A 24,631-nucleotide genomic window follows, 5' to 3' on the forward strand; every position below is an offset into this window, starting at 1 on the left:
CACTGTCTATCCACTGCTGCAGACATTTGCATCCCAGGCACAAACCTCTCACCTGATCGGCATGATCATCTATCACAAGTCCCATGCGACACCCCCGTACATACCTAAATGCTTTAACAGTTTTACTACCAATGTATCTAAAACTGAATTCCAAATATGCCCTATTAACGTTAATGGAAACGTCATTCTTACCACTCCTGGACCAAAAACCTGACACCATCCCTGACTTGTCCGTCTCACACACATGTTTGGAACAAGTGTAGAATCTGGCCACTTAGCCATCTCAGCTCAACAGACTGTCCAGAGTGCGTCTCCAAAGCAGGAGCCAGACTTTGTCCCTCCTCCGCTTAAAGCCTCTATGAGAAGGCTATATGAGAAGTCCTATCTTCTCATGACCCTCATGAGCCAATCCAAGGTCTTACATTTTTCTGATCCCCACATGCTCTCACCGTCGTTCCCTCTCTGACTTACTTTTCTCCCACCTCGTTCCCCTTGCTCCAGTCCCAGGCCCTCTTGCTATTTCCTCAGGGATGCTAAGGACACTCCTACTGCTGGGATGCATTTGTATCAGCTAATCCACATGCCCTGCTCACTCAACATGCTGTACGAACTTCATTTCTCATGGAGTCTGTCCTGACCACTCCACTGAAAGCAGTGAAACCTCTCCCTCTTACCTTCATACACAAAAGACACTTTGCACTGTAGAAAAAGGAAAGATTTCACATCACTCCATAGCATATATCACCCCCTAATGAGCCATGTAATTCACTTGGCACGTTGAGATTGTCATCGCTCATCACCAAGAGCTCCATCAAGCCTGCATTGGAATGTACTATCCACAACGGCAGAAGACTGTAGCGTGTTTCATTCACCACTATAGCTTCAGTGACTAGAAGGATGCCTGGCACATTGTGGGCCATCAATAAACAGCATGTTAAATACCCCATGTTTCCCATAATATCCGCCAGTTATCTGGATTTATTTACAACGGATCACTTTTCTTCATTTTCTAAACTACTTTCGTAACATCAAATGACAAATACATGTGATTTATTAATGAAACAAGGCTAGCAGTAATTCTTGCGGAATTGTGCTAAATAATAGCATGAAAGATATTAAATACCACATTAGAGTTGCAAGATTACTAAATGACTCCTTTGGAAAAAGCTCTTTTGTTGTTTTTCTCGAATGATACCAAGCAAACAGGTACAAATTTCATGTACAGAGGAGGCTGGCTGTAACCACTTTCCTCTCCTCATTACCTTTTACCATTTCCTGCAACCATATCTGTGGACATGCTTGTATCATAGGACATACAAGATACAAAAGCAAAATGCCATTTCACTAGGTTTGGCAGGACTTTCCATTAAAGAACATGGAATAGATCATGCTCTTTGGGTCTAGTGAGGTCTCAGATTTGCATTCGGTTGCCAATCTAAGAAGCGAGATCAAATGGAATGAACAATATTCCTTAAGTCCCCAAGGATCTTTTCCTCTTCACCAATAACCTACCACTCCGTTACTGAGCAGTAAAGGGAGAAAGGCCATGAAATGAAAAATTACAGCTTCTGAGATAGGGGTGAGCCATCCAGCCATTGCCAGGGATACCTGCTTTCTTGAACCCTACTTAATCCAATCCAATGATTGTGTTTTTTGATTGAATAAGGACCTGTGAGAAAATTGGAATTATTAGTATTATTCACAGCATCAGTGAAAACATCTTACCCACAGAGGACTCATCAATAAAATACTGGGCACTTTTATCTTCAAACACTTTTATGATAAATGGAAGTGGCAGGCTCATTTCTCCATGGGGTAGAGAAGACACAGGAGTCGAAATGCTTCAATGAAGGAATCACTCAAGTCTCTGTGACTGGATCCAAGATATCAGCAAAGGGGCAGGATGGACTTAGAAATAAACAAATCTTCCCATACGATAAAGTAGATAGATAAATATGATGGCAAAGTCAGGAAATTTCCTCATCCTAAGACACCTTAAAGCATGTGAAAAGACAGGGCGCCTGGGTGGCTCAGTCGGTTAAGGGTCCGACTTCAGCTCAGGTCACGATCTGGCGCTCCGTGAGTTCGAGCCCCGCGTCGGGCTCTGGGCTGATGGCTCCGAGCCTGGAGCCTGCTTCCGATTGTGTGTCTCCCTCTCTCTCTGCTGCTCCCTTGTTCATGCTCTGTCTCTCTCTGTCTCAAAAATAAATAAACGTTAAAAAAATTAAGAAAAAAAAAGCATGTGAAAAGACAAGCCTTGTCTGGAGATATATGCAATAATTTACAGAACAAAAATACGTATTTTTAGAAATAAACAAGGGAAAAGATTACACAATAAGAAAAAGCACAACAAACGAGAACATATTTCAAATAATTGGGGAGTATAGCCAAGAAATAAAGATGCCAAGCTCACTAGAGATCATGAAAATTCAAATCAAAGCCACCAGGGTATATTTTACTAGTATTGAATTGGCAGAAATTAAAAATAACAGCACCAAGTTTGTGGGATGGTTGATATCAAATCCATCTTTCAAAATGTTGCTAAAATCATTTTGAAATGTAATTTTAAAATATCGCATGAAAATGGACCTTTAGGAACCCTGTCCCCAATGATTTCACTCCTACGATGATTTGTGATCAAGAGAAGTGAGGACACACAAGAGAGTTTTGCACTGAGACACGTCTAAGAATGATTCATGAAGGACTATTCCTAACCACAAAAGGTGGAAACAACCCAAACTTCCATCTTCTAGAGATTCTTAGCCACGCTGGGGAATATTATACAGCAGTGAAAATGAAGAGACTATAGCTACAAGCGGTCAAACTCTGTATCCCATTAATTTGCTCTACACACCTAAGGAAATAAAACTGCCGTGAGAATTTTCCTTCTGTATGCAGTGGATATCATACAGTCTGTGTTAACAGTGTGGGCACTGAATAATGCATGCAGGGTCTACAATATCTCTACCATAAAAATTCTGTAAGTTCTTTGTAATCATTATTCCAATTGGCATATTGAATGGAAAGTAACAAGTTAATATCCTTTGCTATAAGCAATGTAATTGAATCTCTCTCAGCCTCTCTCTCTCTCTCTAACACAAAGGCACCCAAAAACACACACATGCATCAATATCTCTTCACAGTAATTACATTGTATCAGAAAAATTTGAGGAGTGTATAGTTAGTGCCTAAGGAAAACGAATGGGAATTATAGAACTGCGACCAAATAGATGTTATCATTTCTAAGTCTCCAAATCAACACTGATGTTAAATGTCCCTTGATTCTTTCGCTCACATAATTTTGCTAGATGCTAGGGGTATGCATAGGTATCAAAGCCAATTTCAGATTTCAGTACCAATGGACTTAAGCCCCTGCTGTCATTACACTCCTGGGTTGGTAAAGCAGCAAAACATGGGAAATCCTAAACCATCAGTGTAAGAGTAATGCTTTTCTGTAGCAAAGCTAATCTCCAGTTCAGAGAGTGTATCAACAGCCCAGTTCAGATACTGACAGCCAAGTTCTCATCAAATGAGGTGCTAGACTATGAAACTCAGATTTTGCTCTAAACAATGGCAAAAGTCTCAGGGAACGTCAAAGGCTCTAGATAGTTCCTGGAAACACAGGGATAACAAGTATAAGAAGCTTCATTGAAACTCTGAAGTCCATAAACTTCAATGGCAGGACTGAAACTGAAGAACACTGAATTGGAAATGACAGGGGAAATACGGATTAAAAATAAACTTAATGTGTGAAAGAAGAAAACTCCAACCATTTGGAAGTTGATTGATAACAGCTGAGGTTGAAAATAATCGAGGTACTTATTAGGTCCTGGATTTTTAGGTCCTGGATTATTAGGTCCTGGATTATTGGTCCTTGATTTTTAAAATTTGCTTGAACCAATGTGCTAGTGTGTACTTCATTTGTTTCTCATACTTATGAGTGAATCATTCATATTCATATCAGTATTTTAATAAGAATTTTATAAACAAGAAACACAGGGCTCTTTTTGTTTGTTTCTTTGGTTTTTTTTTTTTAGATAAACTTTACATGCAACGTGGGGTAGAACTCACAGATCAAGAGGCACATGGCCCACCAACTAGGCCAACCACATGCCCCTGAGTATTGGCCTGGTTTGGGTTTTATTTTGTTTTCCTTTTTGAAAACATAGGGCTTTTAACTCATCCTTCACAAGACACTAATAGAAATATCACTGCTAGAACTAGATCGTGTAACTAGAACTCAGTGCCTACATGGACTATTTATGGAATCATTAGAAGGAACCCCACAGAATCCATTCTACTGACTTCATATTGCCAAACATTAAAAGTAATGGCAAATGTGATCTACATTTTCTCTTCTAGAAAAGAGATGCTCTCTCTGTCATTCTGGATTATAAGCAAAAGGAAAAAAAATCATTTCCAAAGAATCATTCCAGGGTGCCTGGGTGACTCCATCGGGTGAGTGTCTGATTTTGGCTCAGGTCATGATCACACGGTATGTGAGTTTGAGCCCCACGTCGGACTCTGTGCTGACAGGTAAGAGCCTGGAGCCTGCTTCACATTCTGTCTTCCTCTCTCTCTGCCCCAATCCCACTCGCACTCTGTCTCTCTCTGTCTCTTACAAAGTGAATAAATGTTAAAAAAAAATAAGTAAATAAAAAGAAGCATTCTAGCTACATTCAACCTCTTCATTTTTCAACCTCTTTTCCCATGGCCATGAAGGGAGAGACTCATCTTTCCTTTGAAGTTGAATCCCTCCCATATACTGATGAAGGAACAATAGAACTCAGTACAATGAGAAATTATCTCTTTAGAGTGCTCATACCCTTGAAGCCGTTGTTCTTTTGCCCTGTATTAGCCCTGAGAAGGTAATGCTGAGCCGTCTGAAGCATACTAAGTGTTAAGATGCAATATATACAATACTAAAGACTGAAAATCATTCCATGGCATGCCCAGAAGAGCAGTTCTTCTTGATTTAAAACAATGGTTCTTCTTGGTCACTGTTACACCTATGTCTCTTCCACAGAGAAATCTGCGCCAGTTAACAAAGTGCTTCAAAGCAACATGCCAAATAATACCGGAGGAAGTCGAAATAATTGTCTGAACCCCAGACATGCTTTGCATACTCATAGCATTTACATCAGGTTTAGGAAAGTAGACATACTTGCTCCTCTTTAGTATCAATCTTCAGGAGACTGGACTGCAGATCTTGGCATGACACCATGCTCCTCTCCCAAGTTTTCTCCTCTTTTGAAAAGTGGTAACAGCTTTTTCCACAGCAGTACCAGTTTCCTTGAAATGTGTCATCGTCTTCATTCCATGCTCATGGATTGGAAAACAAACATTGTTAAAATCCTGACACTACCCAAAGCAATCTACACATTCGATGCAATTTCTATCAAAATAACACCAGCGTTCTTCACAGAGCTAGAACAAACCCAAAATTTGTACGGAACCACAAAAGACACTGAATAGCCAAACGAATGTTAAAAAAGAAAACCAAAGCTGGACACATCACAATCCTGGATCAAGCTGTTCTACAAAGCTGTTTTCACCAAAACAGTATGGTACTGGCACAAAAGTAGACACATAGATCAACGAACAGAACGGAGAACCCAGAAACGGACCCACAAATGTACAGCCAGCTAATCTTTGACCAAGCAGGAAACAATATCCAAAGGAAAGAAGACAGTCTCTTCAGAAGGCAAATGGTGTTGGGAAAACGGGACAGCAACATGTAGAAGAATGAACCTGGACCACATTCTTATGCCATACACAAAAACAACTCAAAATGGATGACAGATCTAAATGTCAAAACCATCTAAATCCTAGAGTAGAAAACAGGCAACAATCTCTTTGACCTCACTCACAGGAACTTCTTACTTAAATGAAGACATGTCTTCAGGGGCAAGAGAAACAAAAGCAAAAACGAACTATTGGGACCTCATCAAGATAAAAACCTTCTGCACCGCGAAGGAAACAATCAGCAAAACTAAAAGGTAACCGACAGAATGGAAGAAAATATTTGCAAATGACATATCCGATAAAGGATTAGTATCCAAAATCTATAAAGAGCTTATGGAACTCAACACTCAAAAGGCAAATAATCCAATGAAGAAAGAGACAAAAGACATGAACAGACACTTTTCCAAAGGAGACATCCACATGGCCTACAGACACATGAAAAGATGCTCCACATCACTCATCATCAGGGAAATACAAATCAAAACCACAATGAGATACCACCTCACACCTGTCAGAATGGCTAAAATGAACAATTTGGGCAAGAACAGATGTTGGCAAGGATGTGGATAAAGGGGAACATTTTTGCACTGCTGGTGGGAATGCAAGCAGGTGCAGTCACTCTGGAAAACATCATGGCTGTTTCTTAAAAAATGAAACATAGAGCTACCCTATAATTAGAAACAATGATGGCACTACTAGGTATTTGCCCAAAGGACACACAAATGCTAATATGAAGTGTCACATGCACCCCAATGTTTTGCACCAGTTTCAATAATAGCTAAATCATGGAAAGAGCCCAAATGGCCATCACCGATGAATGGGTAAAGACGGTATATTCTACAATGGAATATCACTCAGCCATCAGAAGGAATGAAGTCTTGCATTTGTAACAATGTGGGTGCAAGTAGAGTGTATCGTGGTAAGCAAAATCAGTCAGAGAAAGAGAAATATAAGATTTCACTCATATGTGGAATTTAAGAAACAAATTAGATAAACATAGGGGAAGATAAGGAAAAACAAGCTAAAAACATAAAGGGAGGAAAACCGTAAGAAGCAAACCAGAAGAAACTCTTCAATACAGAGAAAAAACTGAGGGTTGCTGGAGGGCTGTTGGCTGAGAGGAGGGCCAAATGGGTGATGGGCATTAAGGGGGACACCTGTTGGGATGAGCACTAGGTGTTGTATATAAGTGACGATTTCCTAAATTCTACTCCTGAATGAATTACCAGACTACATATATGTTAACCAGCTGGGATTTAATAATTTCTTTTGAAAAAGTAATGTGTCATGATCTTTATCTTGAAAACAAAGCCACATGATCCTCAACCACAAGACCACTTAGAGACTTATGCTTTCTTTATGTATACATATATATATATATACATACATATATATATACACATATATACATACGTGTATGCATACATCTTGCTTACATCAGACTGAATGACTGAAAAATAGGTGGTTTTCCTGTATCCCAAACGTCTCATGTTGAGAATAGCTTTGGGGTCAAATTGTGGAGCCAGAGACTGATAGACGTCAGACCATTGTTAAAATGACACTGAGAAATCCTGACTTCCCAAGTACAGATACACTGCTCCAATAGGAAGCAGTTCTCCCTTCGGGAGAAATTCACCTAAGTGAATATAAGAGGGTGGTATTAATTCCAAGAGATCTAGACTGGAGAAAATTCATCCACAAGCAGAAAATACTCAATCAAATCAACATGACTTTGTGAAAGTCAAGAATTCAATTAGCTAGAAGAAAGAAAATGGATTTAATTTTAAAAAGTGAGAAAAATTAAAGGACTTGACAAATTCAATGTGAAGTTTTAAAATGATACATTAAAATTGAACAGAATGAGATAATCCCATGGAGGAAAAAAACTGTAAACTATCAGTATAATCATTCAGTACATACCTGTAGTGGGTAGTAAAATTAAGTGATCTTCAACTTCTGCTAAGGAAGCATTCTTGTCTTCTGGTTCTTTCATATCTTGCCTGATTTCTCCAGAACACCTGTGAAAAACTTCAATTCATTTTATAAAACTAAGGTCTTGAATGCTTGTAATAGATCATTTTATTATAATCACTTACTCTACTTCTAAATGGCACAGTGAGTGGCGCTGACTAAATGAAAGTACGATCAGAGAAACTGCCAGGTTACAATATGTTGAAGTGCCAGAACATAAAACAGATTTTTAAATAAAATGATAACTTGCTATACATTACTTTGGAAGTACGTGAGACAGGAATCAACTTCTATAAAACAGAAATGTAAACAGGAAGTGAAATATACTTTTAGTTTCTACGCCACTTACTCTTCAAATAATGATTACACAGTTGGTGAAATGAAGTAGCCAGTATTTTATTTAGCATGTAGTATTTGCACAGGAAGCTAAACACCAGGGATTTGACTCTCCTCTAGTACAAGCTTATAATTAATACACTGAATATACATAGAGGAAGAGCACACATGGCGACTTCTAACATGCAAAAAGTAAGTGAAAAATCTCTGAGCAAATTGGCAGTATCTTCTCCAAACTCACACATAAAAAAGTGTAAAATCACGCAGTGTATGGCTCTTTAAGTGTACAAAGACGGAAAGAAAGGTCCCTTAAGGATTTGTTACGCAGCTAGGAATCGTCATTTCCAGCTCTCTACCACCCATCACTGAACCAAATGCAACGTCTACTTGTAAAACTCCAACATCAATTGCACAGTCTCCTGATGTACTCCGTGGCAATAAATATAACTACTGCTTCAACTCAGTCATCCATTCCAGTGTTCATATACTGGATCTGAATTGAAAAGACACCTTAAAGGGCCCCTGGATGGCTCAGTTGGTTAAGCGTCTGACCTGGGCTCAAGTCATGATCTCACAGTTCATGAGTTGGGCCCCGCATCTGGCTCACTGTTATCGGCACAGAGGCCACTTCGGATCCTCTGTCCCACTCTCCCTGGGTCCACCCCCCACCCCTCCTGTGCTCTCTCTATCTCTTTCTCTCAACCATAAATAAAAACCATTTAAAAAAAAAAAACACCCACATTAAGACCTCCTGTACCTAAATACTACCATTTCTTGGCACCAATCAATTCCCTTCTCCTTTCCTTTTTGTCCATCCAAGGACACGTAGTACAGAACCAATTTTGGCAGGACCTCCAAGAAGCTTGCAGCATAGTCTTTATGCACATCTAAAAATAGCCAGCTTCACTGGGGCTCTTGGCTAACACTCCATTGAGCAAGCCACTCTTGATCTCAGGGTCGTGAGGTCAGGCCCAAGTTGGGTGGGGAGCCTCCTTGAAAAATTTAAAAAAAAATTTTTTTTTAATGTATAAAATAGCCAATTTTGGAGCACATTTGTCATTCACCATCTCATCTCCCCTCAAGGTTCTGAAACTCAAGTGACAAAAAAAGATCACAAAATTGTACACATACAAACTAATGCTGACCAACGCTTAGATTTTCTTCACCATTTCACCTCTCAATATAACACACTATCGTTCTTAAAGCACACTCTTTTCTCAATTCAACAGCTATTTCAAGTATTTATACTTTGTCTAAATTATCTGGTGCACCTCCTTGCCCCTTCCTCTCAGAACATGGCCTCATCTGCTCCTTTGCATGGAAACAGTCACCAGCAAGGATACCTTCTCCTCACCTTCCTGCACCTCCTCCTATAGATAACACAGGTATCTCTCACTCTACCCCAGAAAAAAATGAGCTTTGCATTGAACAAGTGTGAAACTCTCACCCCTGCTCTGGATTTCATCCCGTATCGAATCTTTGGTGATCTTGATCTCCTACTGTCAATTTCTCTCTTGAACCCTCCACAGTTTCCTTCTCATGGTTCCCTTCTCTTGCATATGATCAAGTCAGCTTTCCCACAAAGTTCCTGTCCTCCTTTTTCATATTTTTTTGTAACAGAGTTCTTTTCTTTACTCTCAGATTGGGTGCTAACATAAGATTGTTCACATTCCTTCATTCATGAGACACTTACCACATTGCTCGCAGAACTGGTTTTTCTTCCTTAGTTAGCAAGTTGTTAGCTACCCCAAATTGTAGCCAGGACCTTAAGCATTACATTTATTTACTTTGCTAGTCATTTCATCTCATCTCCCTACTTCTCTCACATGCTGTAACTAATGCACATTCAATTACTCCCTTCATACATTTTATACATAGTGTTATTGCCTCTTTGTGGATTTCCTGAAATATTACTATTTATTGTATTTGTTTTGCACTGTTGCATCTTATAAAAATGTATCGTGACATGCACAAACTTTTGTGCTCTTGCTTTGTTTTTCCATTTCATATGCTCTTGCTAAATTTCATGCATATTGTTGAATACCATTGTCATTGTCTTGACTGTCACATACATTCCATTGGCAAATCAATTGCAGAGATCTCATTTACTCTCCCATTAATGATCTTTTGAGTAGTTGTGATATGTTCCACATTGTGAATAGCACTGCTACGAACTGTCCTGTAGAAGTTCATTTCTGTGTATGTGCAAGTATATCTGTTGGATATATACTTAGGGTGAGAATTACTGAATCGTGTCGAGCTGTAGAAGACAGTACCAAACTCGCTAAGTGTTTCTATCAGGTAATACTGCCTTTAACAACGCTCGAGATCATATACATCCACATATTTTCAAGGCTTGGTAAATGTTTCGCTTATCCATAATTAAAATAAATGCTTTTCTGTATTCACTGATCTCGGAATTCACTGATCTGTATTCACTGTATTCTCTGTATCTGCTTCCTAATGTGTGAAAGAGTTTTAGCCATTACAGTCAGGCTTTGACCATACCCACTATCCCACTGGAGCTACTCTAGAAAATATCATTTCGGTCTCTCTCTTGCCAAATTTAATAAGCATATCTCTAGCCATTATAATACCTGATCCTCCTGTACAATTTGGAACTCTGGACTACCTTTGCCTTCTCCCCATGATACCATAATGTTTTGGACTCCCACCTACTTGTTTAACCAAGCATCATGGTTTTTCACTGTTTTTACTCATCTTTTACCTCCAGCTAAATGTTGATTTATCCTAAGAATCCTTCGCCTCACCCTTGTTCTTCTAGCCTGATCTACTCTCCCTGGTTTCACAAGGCAGAGCTTGGTCCAGCTTCTGCTTTCCTCTATGATATCTTCCAGTATCTTTCATCCAGGCATCTTCCTTGATCTCCAGACTTTTAATACCACCGTGTACGTGCTGATGGTCTGTGTCTGCTGTTAAAACCTACTCTAACAGACAAGACCAATCTCATTCCTTCTGGTCATCTCCACTGATATGTCCAAGCACCTCACTCCTTACTGTTATTAGCACACCTACGCAAACACCAAACCGTACTTAGTGTTCTTCTTGTGTTCTCTGTAATATTTATTGGAATACATTCACCAAGGTGTGTAAGCCTCATGTCAAATGGTATCACTGATTCAAATGTCTCCCTCACGCACTCATATTCTAGCAATTCTTATTGAAGATTTCTCATAAATGGTGCCTACCCTTCATTTCTTCTTCATAACACTAATTCAGTCATTCTAACTAACCCTGATTCCTGAAACATCCTGTTATCTTCTCCTTCCACCCACTTGCCGGATGTTGAGATTGACCTTTCCCAAATCCCTATCGCCTCATGGGACAGGAGTCATGTTTTTCCCTCACATAAAACCTTTCGGTGGTTTCTTTTGTTTTTAGAACAAATCTAAAATTTCTTAAGATATTAAAATTATCAAAACGTGCATACCTAGGCAAACCTATTTATAGCTACTTCTTAATTCTCCTAAAGCATCCAGTTCTTTGGTTCTTGTTTTCTATGCCTGGATAAGTAGTCTCTCTACCCCAAGCTTCCTGATTAAGTCCTACCTATCCTTTACATCATATCAATTATTATCTCCTGGAGGAAAGTTTTCTGGCCCTCAGCATGAAGTATTCTATTCAGCTGATATCTTGAAGCCTTTACCCCAGCACTAATAATATTTTATTTTAAAAACTGTTTACAGGGCACCTGGGAGGCTGTCAGCCGAGTGTCTGACTTCGGCTCAGGTCTTGATCTTAGGGTTCATGATTTCCAGCTGCTCATCAGGTTCCCTGCTGTCAGCACAGAGCCCACTTAGGATCTTCTGCCTTCCTCTCTTTCTGCCCCCGACCCCAGCTCATGCTCTCTCTCTCTCTCTCTTTCTCTCTCAAACATAACTAAGACATTAAAAATACATAGGAGCGCCTGGGTGGCTCAATCAGTTAAGCATCTGACTTCTGCTCAGGTCGTGATCTCGCAGTTGATGAGTTTGAGCTCAGCACCAGGCTCTGCATCTGTGGTGAGGAGACTACTTGGAATTCTCTCTCTCTCCCTCTCTCTCTCTCCCCCCCTTCCATTTGCATACCCTCTGTCTCTCTCTCAAAAGTAAACAAACAAACAAACCTCATCTTGAAAAAAGAATAACTTTCATTTTGAAAAAAATCCCCTTTATACTGAGCTCATTAAGTGCTGACTGTTTAAAATTCCTGTATCTTTAGTATCTATTATACATACTCCCTGACCCAGAGAAGATACTCAAAATTGTTGTGGAATAAATGAACCGAAGGATTAAAAATTCAGGAAGAAGATATTAAAAACAAGTGTTTTCTATACATTTTTAACAATCGATGTGAAAAATATAAAAATGATATAAAAATAGATCAACCTTATATTCCTCTGTGATTTAATCAGTATTGCAGTATGATAAGGAGTGTACTACTCAAGGAAGATTTTTCCAATTCTCTGGTCATATGGAAAACTTCCTCCTTCACAAAATATAAAGATGAATATATATGTAAACCTCACTGTACATTTCAGGAAAATTTTGTGCCATTACAGCCATGACATACACTATTTCGTGTGGTGTAAAAGCTAAGTGATGGCAAAATAGCAAAATCATTGTCATCAACATTATAAACACCATCGTGATTACTAACATTTCTATAGGACTCTATAGTTTACAAAGGCTCAGCAGAAATTCAGTTATGGTATCTCATTTTTCACGCTGCTCCTTGTTCTCATAAAAAAAAAAATGTGTGTGTGCCCGATACTCACGCATATATCTTAAGCCTGTGCTTGCCAGCAGGAGGAAAATACATGTAACTCCCAGGGTTAATGCAACCTTACGCCGTGGAAATTCTGTACAGATTCAGAAAGCAAAATATATAGTAAGCATTGAGCTTAGGAAAGCCCTCAGAGTTGGAACAAAATGGAATTCATTCTGGAATTGGAAATGAATATCCCTTTTTACTGTGATTACAAATATCCTTGAATTTTACATTTACATATACCCCTTGATCTATGAAGAACCGGACAAATAACGTCAAATATACAGAAACCCAATTATCATGATTTCATTTCTTCTTACTTGAAATCATATTTTCACAAAATAAGAAAGCAAACAAAAAACTTTACCTCTCCTTTCATCCTTTGAATATCTTTCGTCCATCTGTCTCCTTGAATAGGGTGATATCGGAGTCGTGCACATCGCTCTCTACTCGCTCATTTTTGAGGACAGTAGGCAAAGAACACAGTTCGAATCCTGTGCAATGTGGCCTGAGGCATTAAAATGGCAATATTTATCATTACGTAACAGGGACAGCTAAATGAATAAGCATGATCATCTGAAATAAACAGGTTAAAGCAAGTATCTGGGAATATTAGGGAAATTTTTTTTCATCTTTATAATGCCTTACAACAGAGATTCTACACAATTAAATAATGGTCCACGACCATTTATGGGCTTGTTATGTTAAGCATTCACTTCTTTCAAAATCATTGAATTCATGGCCAAAATTTAATAATTGATATATACCATACTCACCTAAACCTCTAGGCTTATATCATCTTTTGAAAATTACGTTTGATCACTTAGTGCATGTGTTATGCCCAAATGGCAATTATATTGACACCAAATAGACTAAGCCCTTCTTACTAAGGACACACACACACCATTTTGACCAACACTGCGCCTGCTACATTGCTTATGTCAGACCCCGCTCATTCATTCATATTATCCCTTGAACTTTAGAGTCAGTGGATCATGACTCCTTTTTAAAGTATGAGGAAAATATGAAACTCATGAGGTTCAAGGAAGGGAGTTTAGGAAGTAACATTAAATGAGGGTGGTGATTGGTTTCTTTTCTGTTTGTGGATGAGGAAAACTGAGCCTTAAGGAATATATATAGTATTCCCAATGTCAGACTGTAAATGATACACTTTAGTTAAAATAAACATATATTATAAATATATATAAATAAACATGCATAAATATGTTAAATGATAGTCTAGTTCAAGTAAATATATGTCAAAATATTAAGTTATATTTTAATGGGAAATATAAATATATACTTAGTTCAAGTATATATGTCATAAAAATAGCTTATTCATATTTATCCAAAAATATGATCCTTCACCTACACTTGGTTTATAGAAATAATATTTTCACAAAAAATACATAATAATCTCTCTCCCCTAGAAATAAAATACACAGTGATTAAAGAGGAGAAAATATTTTCCCTAAAAGAATAGTTTTGGTAAGTGTAGAAAGAATCAGATAACTGGTTTTCCTCAATAGATATGGATTTTGGATTTTTAAAAGATCTTAATATTTCACCATTTAATTACATTATACTGTTGGGAAACTTGAACAATCATCAAATAATGATAAAATGTATATACACAGTGTCATTTTTTTTTTCAATAAATATTCTCTCTACAAAAGTGCCAAATTATAAATCTTGTCTTAAGGTCGTGTATTCCTAGCTAACTGGTTTTTGTTTAGTGGTATTGGAATTGAACAAAACAATAAGAAACAAAATAATAAGAAACTAAACTTGGAAATATAAAGCTGGATTTATTTTGCTAGAAAAATACTCCTATTGTCAAAGATTCCAACTTTTGTATTACACTTAACTGAAAGAAGAGAGAATTTAACCTTTGGATAGTTCACTGCTAACCAGTTAGGTAGCACCCATAGAGATAAGAGGGGAAAAAATCACAGATTTATACCGTCTGAAAAAGAATCACATACTCCTTAAAACACGTCAGGATTAAAAAAATCATATTCTGCATCAGAAATATTCTGATCCACTCCTTTCCTCATTTGCAGAATAAAGTTAACGTTCGATATGGATTAACACAGATCCAGGAGTCAGTTCTTGGGGCAACAGTCCAAAGCCCTCCCAATTTTGTCCACAGCTTTCCCATAGCAAATGCTACTTTATCCCTCTCTGCTGGACAATGTGACAGCACAGGCACGGGTCACCCAACCTCACTGGCTGCAATACCTCATCGTACCTGGGATTTCACAGCAGGAAAAGAGCTTGGTCAGGATCACAGCTACGATGATGTGCTGGCTCTGCGGGCTTTTCGCCTCTGCCCTGACTCCACAAGGTACTAGTTGACGTGCTTGACTGACTCTCAGAGAGACCGTGTCAGGAGAAAGATAGCCGATGGCCATGTGACATTAGATACTCCCCCGCATGGTTTCCACTGGCCTCAGGGTCTCCTTTCTCCTGCACTCTGTGTCAGACAGGAGTCCTAGAGACCTCAAATGCTGAAGTTTGCAGACATTCTGTGGATCGGTACAAACCTGAGCTTCAGCAGTTACCTTGAAGCATAAAAAAACAAAAAGGCATTCTCAAAATCTCATGAGGTTAGGAAATGCTTAACAATAAATGTAAAAATTTATCAAAATAAAAAGGGAAATATCCACATTCAACCTGACATGATTCTTACTTTTTCTTTTTATAGAATGAAGTTAAGTTACCAATAGCTTTATTTTTACTATTTATATGTATAAATATTATAAAATGTGTACAAATTTTGGACTATTTTTAACAAACATCCTGAGGATAGCCATATTGCTTAGGATATTACAGAAAATCTAAATACATAAAAATTGAGAAAAATGATTTGAATAATAGCACATTCCTACTTACTTCTTGTGTCCTCTTTAACTGCCTGAAGAAACAGAGCCTTTACATAATAAAAATTAGGACAGAAAGAAAGAGACATGTTTAAACACTTAAATAGGTTTGACTGTGCTCCTTTTAAAGCATTAAAGTCAAATTCATCTATTCAACCTCTTGTAGCAAAAACTATCAAAGCATTTTTAAGACTATATTATGTGTTTAATTCAATGAGCAGCTCTATGCCCTATTTACCCCTACAAGTAAATGCTAGGAAGGAACAAAAACAGTTGTGTTTTTTTTTTTTCATATCAACCACATTGATCTGTCCATCTGAAGGGCCCCAATGATGAGATGCTTCAAAACTCTTCTTAGAAATGTGCAGTAATAACAACAAATCCACCTCGATGCCAGCCACACCAGGGGAAGTCTTTTCAAAAGCACTTTCTCCTGGTTGGAGCTCCCTTTTCCATGACTCCCAAAGCACAACTGTCTCATCCTCTTCTAAATACTGGTGGGAACACATGTGAAGTCTCTAGCTTTCTTTTTTCTGGTTTGCTTTTGGCTCACGCTGTTTCTTTTTAAGATCTAGCTCATTGCTTTCAGGAAGTAAGTTTCTGACACGAATAGAGATAATAAAGAAAGCCTTCTACAAATTTCCCATGCAAAAGGGCTCTCTCTTAAAGGCAAACACGGTTTTCAAGCATGCCTATGGACTGTGATCTGCCAGGCCCCGGGGTGTAATTCCTCTGCACGGCAGCCAGACATCTCTATGCCTTATGTCAAATTCCCCAGTGCCAAACGACCTCATTTAACAGAAATGTATTTCATCGTTTCTTTTGCTACCATTATATACCTCACTGGTAAGGAATGATTAAGCCAGCACATGGACTTTGGACGTGTATTTTAGAGGGTGAAGAGTACCCTTCATGGCCCTGAAGTACCCAAGAGTTTCAGACCTCTAAACTCTCAGGGCAACGTTGTCTTCCGGGTTATGGGTGATAAAACCCGCTGCAGTTTATTCCCCTTGTGCTTCCGAAGCAGCAGCTGAGTGAAGTGACTGACTTTGGAAGTCCCATGCTCTTCAGCAGCATCCAGCAGACCTTCTATGCAAATGAGTCTGCTGGGAGATTGGGCTTCAGGATCAGAAGCTATTAGGTGGTATTGAAAAACAGGTGTGTATGTCAGGAACCAAGCAGAAAATGGACTCTAAAAGTTAGCCCAGGTTCCAGGAATGTGTTGCCTCCAATCTTTTACAAAGTTGTTTGTTTGTTTGTTTGTTTAATATTAACAAATCATCTGATACATATCTATCCCTACAAATTTGGAACAAAGCACCAATGAAAAGCAATTATTAGCAATTTCATCCTTGGGGTTCTTTAAATAAGATGCCGGCTTTATCATACCTAAAATAGATAGACTAGGTTCTAGAAAACCTTTCAAACTATATAGCCTTAAATATTTTATCAATAGTATTTACAGCAAGTAAAAAGAGTATTATGGTTAGAATATACGCATATTACGATACTTTTAGGATTGACTTGTTAAATTTTCTATTTTGGGAATGAGGCTACTTTTAATTAGTTTATGGAAAAACGTTAACCCCAAAGATCTCTGTGTCTTTAAAACACCCACACACTTTTTTACCCCAACATCAATGTATTTTTAGTGCTTCTTAAAATGATTCTTATACCTCTTTTCTACTTCGACTTTTATTTTTCCTGTAAGGTTTCACTAAAACATCACTCATGCTCACTGTCTTTACATTCACCAAGCCTCGCCTGCATCAAAGAAAAGTGCATACAATAATGACATCGAGCAAAAAAGCTTAAGGTGGTGGAAATCATGATTTAACCCCAAGATGAAATAATGAGTAAGTAAAGTGAGAGGGAGAGAGAGAGAAGGGATGATGATAACATGTCAAGAGAACAAGCAGTGTGGTAGCAGAATCTAACTAAACTCATGTGAAATTTATAACAAAGCAGGCAGACTGCATAAAATTTTGAAATAATATCCCAAGAGCAAAGGTGCAAGAGGAAGTAGGTTTTCGTTTGTATTTTTCATATTATGTTTTTCTTATGTACTATTCTCACTTATTTCTTCTTGTCTACTAAAATTGGAAAAAGGCAAGAGGGTATGAAGAAATCATGACTCCAGAATTCTTGGCAATGTTACAAGGCAAAAAATTGGGACAAGTGATGTACTTTGAAAATAAATAGGAGCTTGTGCGAAAAGAAATGAAAGGCATGAATGGAGACAGTTTGCTTTATTTCTGAACTTTGAGTCTTTCCATGTGTATTTGTTAGTCAATAACACACATTAGTGCATTACATCTCAAATTATTTGGGAGCACTTCTTTTATACTTGTGCCTTTAGTAGTTAACGATTTTTCCTTCTGCAATCACTGCTTCTCTTGAAATTTTTTCTTACCTTAGTTTCAAGAACAATCTTTAGTTCAGTAAAGCTGTCAGTAGAAACAGCACTATCGTTTAAAGCACAAAGGATCATTTCCTCTTAATGGGGTTTGTGAGCAAAGGGCTAAGAAAGAATTCTTGAGGCATCTTTGGTGCAAAAAAGGTGATTTTATTAAAGCCCAGTGACAGGACCTGTGGACAAAGAGAGCTATCTTGGGATTGTGAGAAGTGACTGATTATATATTGTTTAGTTAGTGGGGATTAAGGACAGCTTAAGCCTCTAAGGAATTTGGAATCAAGGTTTTCAGGGCCATGAGGAGCTAGCCACACTTAAGATAAGGTTATTTTTAGTTTTTTTTAATTTTTTTTTTAATGTACATCTAAATTAGTCAGCATATAGTGCAGCAATGATTTCAGGAGTAGATTCCTTAATGCCCCTTACGCACTTAACCCAACCCCCTCCCACAACCCCTCCAGTAACCCTCTCTTTGTTCTCCATATTCAAGAGTCTCTTTTGTCCCCCCTCCCTCTTTTCCTATTATTTTGCTTCCCTTCCCTTCTGTTCATCGGTTCTGTGTCTTAAAGTTCTCATATGAGTGAAGTCATATGATATTTGCCTTTCTCTGACTGACTAATTTGCTTAGGACAATATTCTCTGGCTCCATCCACATAGTTGCACTTGCCAAGATTTCATTCTTTTGGATTGGCGAGTAATACTCCATTGTGTGTGTGTGTGTGTGTGTGTGTGTGTATGTGTGTGTGTAACACATCTTCTTGATCCATTCATCCATCAAAGGAAATTTGGGCTCTTTCCACACTTTGGCTATTGTTGATAGTGCTGCTATAAGCATTGGGGTGCATGTGTCCTTTCAAAACAGCACACCTGTATCCCTTGGATTAATGCCTAGTAGTGCAATTGCTGGGTCATAGGGTAGATCTATTTTTAATTTTTGAGGGACCTCCATTACTATATTCCAGAGTGACTGTACCACTTTGCATTCCCACCAGCAGTGCAAAAAAGATTCTCTTTCTCCTCATCCTCGCCAACATCTGTTGTTGGCTGAGATGTTAATGGTTGCCATTCTGACAGGTGTGAGGTGGTTTCTCATCGTGGTTTTGGTTTGTATTCTCCTGATGATGAGTGATGAGGAGTATCTTTTCATGTGTCGGTTGGCCATCTGGATGTCTTCTTTGGAGGAGTGTCTATTCATGTGTTTTGCCCGTTTCTTCACTGGATTATTTGTTTTCTGGGTGTAGAGTTAGATAAGTTCTTTATAGATTTTGGATACTAACCCTTTGTCTGATATGTCTTGCAAATATGTTCTCCCATTCTGTCGGTTGCCTTTTAGTTTTGGTGATTGTTTCCTTCGCTGTCCAGAAGCTTTTTATTCTGATGAGGTCCCAGTAATTCATTTATGCTTTTGTTTCCCTTGCCTCCAGAGACGTGTTGAGTAAGACGTTGCTGCGGCCAAGATCAAAGAGGTTTCTGCCTGCTTTCTCCCCGAGGATTTTGATGGCTTCCTGTCTTACGTTGAGGTCTTTCATCCACTTTGAGTTTATTTTTGTGGATGGTGTAAGAAAGTGGTCCAGGTTCATTCTCCTGCATGTCGCTCTCCAGTTTCCCAGCACCACTTGCTGAAGAGATTGTCTTTATTCCATTGGATATTGCTTCCTGCTCTGTCAAAGATTAGGTGGCCATCCACTTATGGGTCCATTTCTCGTTTCTCTATTCTGTTCCATTGATCTGAGCATCTGTTCTTGTGCCAGCACTGTTTTTGTGCCATACTGCCTTGATGATACAGCTTTGCAGTATAGCTTGAAGTCTGGGATTTTGATGCCTCCTGCTTTGGTTTTCTTTTTCAAGATTTCTTTGACTCTTTGGGGTCTTTCCTGGTTGCATACCAATTTTAGGATTATTTGTTCTAGCTCTGGGAAGAATGCTAGTGTTATATCTATAGAGATTGCATTGAATATGTAGATTGCTTTGGGTAGTATCGACATTTTAACAATATTTCTTCTTCCTATCCAGGAGCATGGAATCTTTTTCCCTTTTTTTGTGTCTTCTTCAATTTCTTTCATAAGCTTTCTATAGTTTTCAGTGTATAGATTCTGCACCTTTTTGGTTACATTTATTCCTAGGTATTTTATGGGTTTTGGTGCAACTGTAAGTGGGATCGATTCCTTGATTACCCTTTCTGTCGCTTCATTGTTGGTGTATAGGAATGCAACCTATTTCTGGGCATTGCTTTTCTCTCCTGCAACTTTGCTCAATTCATGAATCACTTCTAGCAGTTTTTTGGTGGAACCCTTTGGGTTTTCCATAAGGAGTATCATGTCAACTCCGAAGAGTGAAAGTTTGACCTCCTCCTGGCCAATTTGCATGCTTTTATTTCTTTGTGTTTTCTGATTGCTGAGTTCAAATCTTCCACTACTATGTTGAATAACTGTGGTGAGAGTGGACGTTCCTGTCTTGTTCCTGACCTTAGGGAGAAAGCTTTCCATTTTTCCCCATTGAGGATGATATTAGCCTTGGGTCATTCACATATGGCTTTTTGATCTTGTGGTTTGATCCTTCTATCCCTACTTTCTTGAGGGTTTTTATCAAGAAAGGATGCTGTATTTTGTCAAATGCTTTCTCTGCATCTATTCAGAGGATTTTATTATTCTTGTCCTTTCTTTTATTGATGTGATGAATCGTATTGATTGTTTTGCAGATATTGACCCAGCCCTACATCCCAGGTATAAACTCCACTCAGTCGTGGTGAATAATTTTCTTAATGTATTGTTGGAGCTGTTTGGCTAATAGTTTTTGAGGATTTTACATCCATGTACACAGGGAAATTAGTCTGTAGTTCTCCTTTTTAGTGGGGTCTCTGTCTGGTTTTGGAATCAACATAATGCTGGCTTCATAGAAAGCGTTTGGAAGTTTTCCTTCCATTTCTATTTTTTGGAACAGTTTCAAGAGAATGGGTGTTAACTCTTCCTTAAATGTTTGGTAGAATTCCCCCTGGAAAGCCTTCTGGCCCTGGACTCTTGTTTTTTGGCAGATTTTTGATTACTAATTCGATTTCCTTACTGGTTATGGATCTGTTCAAATTTTCTATTTCTTCCTGTTTCAGTTTTGGTAGTGTATAGGTTTCGAGGAATTAGTCCACTTCATCCAGATTGCCTATTTTACTGACAAAAATTGCTCATAATATCCTCTGATGATTGATTTTATTTCTGTTGTGTTGGTTGTGACCTCTCCTCTTTCATTCTTGATTTTACTTATTTGGGTCCTTTTCTTTTTCTTCTTGATCAAACTGGCTAGTGGTTTATCATTTTTGTTAATTTCTGCTCTAATCTTTATTACTTCCTGTATTCTGCTGGTTTGGGGTGTAATTTGCTGTTCTTTTCCAAGCTCCTTAAGGTGTAAGGTTGTGTACCTGAGATCTTTCTTCTTTCTTTAGGAAGGCCTGGATTGCTATATACTTTCTTCTTTTGACCGCCTTTGTTGCGTCTCAGAGTTTTGGGGATGTGGTGCTATCATTTTCATTGACTTCCATACACTTTTTAATTTCCTCTTTAACCTCTTGGCTAGCCCATTCATTCCTTAATAAGATGTGCTTTAGGTTCCAAGTATTTGTTACCTTTCCAAATTTTTTCCTGTGGTTGATTTCAAGTTTCATAACGTTGTGGTCTGAAAACATGCATGGTATGATCTTGATATTTTTGCACTTGTTGAGGGCTGATTTGTGTCCCAGTATGTGGTCTATTCTGGAGAATGTTCCATGTGGACTGGCGAAGAATATATTCTTCTGCTTTAGGATGAAATGTTCTGAATACACTGATAAAAGTCTAGCCAGGCTTTTCAAAAAGAAAAGGGAGATGACCCAAATAGATAAAATCATGAATGAAAGTGGAATTATTGCAAAAAATCCCTCAGAAATACAAGCAATTATCAGGGAATACTATGAAGAATTATGTGCTAACAAACTGGACAACCTGGAAGAAATAGACAAATTCCTAAACACCCACACACTTCCAAAACTCAACCAGGAAGAAATAGAAAGCTCGAACAGACACATAACCAGCGATGAAATTGAATCAGTTAACAAACATCTCCCAACAAACAACATTCCAGGACCAGATGGCTTCCCAGGGGAGATCTACCAGGCTTTTAAAGCAGAGATAATACCTAACCTTCTCAAGCTGTTCCAAAAAATAGAAAGGTAAGGAAAACTTCCAGACTCATTCTATGAAGCCAGCATTACTTTCATTCCTAAACCAGGCGGAGGCCCAGGGGAAAAAAAATAAACCCTACAGGCCAATATCCCTGATGAATATGGATGCAAAAATCCTCAATAAGATGCTAGCAAATCGATTTAGACAGCATATAAAAAGAATTATACACAATGATCAAGTAGGATGCATTCCTGGACTGCAGGGCTGGTTCAACATTCGCAAATCAATCAATTTGATACATCACATTAATAAAAGAAAAGATAAGAACCATATGATCCTGTCTATGATGCAGAAAAAGCATTCAACAAAATTCAGCATCCTTGCTTAACAACCCTTGAGAAAGTCGGGATAGAAGGAACACAAAGATCATAAAAGCCATTTATGAAAAGCCCACAGCTAATATCATCCTCAAAGGAAAAAAAACTGACAGCTTTCCCCCTGAGACCAGGAACACGACAGGGACATCCACGCTCATCTCTGCTGTTTAACATAGTGTTGGAAGTGCTAGCATCAGCAATCAGACAACAAAAGGAAATCAAGGCATCAAAATAGGCAATGATGATGTCAAGCATTCACTTTTTGCAGGTGACATGATATTATAGGTGGAAAACCCGATAGACTCCACCAAAAGTCTGATAGAACTGTTACATGAATTCAGCCTAGTCGCAGGATACAAAATCAATGTACAGAAATCAGTTGCATTCTTATACACTAATAATGAAGCAACAGAAAGACAAATAAAGAAACTGATCCCATTCACAATTGCACCAAGAAGCATAAAATACCTAGGAATAAACTTAACCACAGATGGAAAAGATGTGTTTGCTGAGCACTATAGCTTATGAGGGTATTGAAGAAGACATAAAGACATGGAAAAACATTCCATGCTCATGGATTGGAAGAATAAATATTGTGGATGGCGGCGTAGGAGGACGCTGGGCTCACCGCACGTCCTGCCGATCACTTAGATTCCACCTACACCTGCCTAAATAACCCAGAAAACCACCAGAGGATTAGCAGAATGGAGTCTCCGGAGCCAAGGGCAGACGAGAGGCCCACGGAAGAGGGTAGGAAGGGCGGCGAGGCGGTGCGCCCTCCACGGACTGGCGGAAGGGAGCCGGGGTGGAGGGGCAGCTCGCCGGCCAAGCAGAGCCCCCGAGTCTGGCTGGCAAAAGTGGAGGGGCCTGACGGACTGTGTTCCGACATCAAGCGCAATTTAGCGTCTGGGAGGTCATAAGGTAACAGCTCTGCTCAGAAAGCCGGAAGGCTGGAGGACAAAGGGAGGGAGAGCTGCTGAGCCCCCGGACGACAGAGCTCAGCTTGGCGGGGAACAAAGGCGCTCGCCAGCGCCATCTCCCCCGCCCATTCCCCAGCCAAAATCCCAAAGAGAACAAGTTCCTGCAAGGGAACTTGCTCGCTCCGCGCAAACACCCAACTCTGTGCTTCTGTGGAGGCAAATCTCCGGCAGCGGATCTGACTCCCTCCCGCTGCCACAGGGCCCCTCCTGAAGTGGATCACCTAAGGAGAAGCGAGCTAAACCTGCCCCTCCTGCCCCCGTGCACCTTGCCTACCCACCCCAGCTAATACGCCAGATCCCCAGCACCACAAGCCTGGCAGCGTGCAAGTATCCCAGACGGGCCATGCCACCCCACAGTGAATCCCGCCCCTAAGACAGGGGAAGAGAAGGCACACACCAGTCTGACTGTGGCCCCAGCGGTGGGCTGGGGGCAGACATCAGGTTGGACTGCGGCTCCGCCCACCAAATCCAGTTATACACCACAGCACAGGGGAAGTGCCCTGCAGGTCCTCACCACTCCAGGGACTATCCAAAATGACCAAACGGAAGAATTCCCCTCAGAAGAATCTCCAGGAAATAACAACAGCTAATGAACTGATCAAAAAGGATTTAAATAATATAACAGAAAGTGAATTTAGAATAATAGTCATAAAATTAATCGCTGGGCTTGAAAACAGTATAGAGGACAGCAGAGAATCTCTTGCCACAGAGATCAAGGGACTAAGGAACAGTCACGAGGAACTGAAAAGCGCTTTAAAAGAAATGCAAAACAAAATGGAAACGACGACGGCTCGGATTGAAGAGGCAGAGGAGAGAATAAGTGAACTAGAAGATAAAGTTATGGAAAAAGAGGAAGCTGAGAGAAAGAGAGATAAAAAAATCCAGGAGTATGAGGGGAAAATTAGAGAACTAAGTGATACACTAAAAAGAAATAATATACGCATAATTGGTATCCCAGAGGAGGAAGACAGAGGGAAAGGTGCTGAAGGGGTACTTGAAGAAATTATAG

General features: G+C 39.2%; 1 protein-coding gene across 1 annotated transcript in view; it reads right to left on the reverse strand.

Moving 5' to 3' along the window:
- The window catches only part of LOC128776404 (C-type lectin domain family 1 member A-like), a 56,066-nt gene extending 40,876 nt beyond the window's left edge, over nucleotides 1–15,190 (reverse strand). Inside the window, exon 1 of the mRNA XM_053900651.1 lies at nucleotides 15,074–15,190. The gene's annotated coding sequence lies outside the window, so the exon portion shown is untranslated. The remainder of the gene's footprint in view (nucleotides 1–15,073) is intronic.
- Between the last annotated feature and the right edge of the window lie 9,441 nt (nucleotides 15,191–24,631).

Source organism: Panthera pardus, unplaced genomic scaffold, assembly GCF_024362965.1.
Source record: "Panthera pardus isolate Hobbes unplaced genomic scaffold, ASM2436296v1 HiC_scaffold_122, whole genome shotgun sequence".
Taxonomy (NCBI): domain Eukaryota; kingdom Metazoa; phylum Chordata; class Mammalia; order Carnivora; family Felidae; genus Panthera; species Panthera pardus.